The sequence below is a fragment of the Anneissia japonica genome, unplaced genomic scaffold (assembly GCF_011630105.1).
Source record: "Anneissia japonica isolate Jap-2015-1 unplaced genomic scaffold, ASM1163010v1 scaffold1880_len88167_cov131, whole genome shotgun sequence".
NCBI lineage: Eukaryota > Metazoa > Echinodermata > Crinoidea > Comatulida > Comatulidae > Anneissia > Anneissia japonica.
The window spans coordinates 94,292-94,594 of NW_022709561.1; positions in this window are offsets into that span (position 1 = coordinate 94,292).

Below are 303 nucleotides of genomic sequence, written 5' to 3' on the forward strand. Positions count from 1 at the left end.
TGTACGTCCTGGTCCCCGACCCTTTTATGTTCATTTGGATAGGATTATCTTTGTAAGACTTCTACGAATGGATACCTTGTTTGAAGCGAGAAACCAAGTTGTATCCAGTACCGCTCGTTTATTTTATTGTGTGGGAAACTTGTAACATAACTTTTATCACTCTATATATTTCCATTATATTGTCATAAAGAATATCTGCTATGGTTTTTGGGATGAATTTGCAGAATCAGCGATCTTTTGACCTTCATATACGTCAATTTCTGCACACGTTTTCAATTTGAATGGCTGGAAAAATCTACAGGC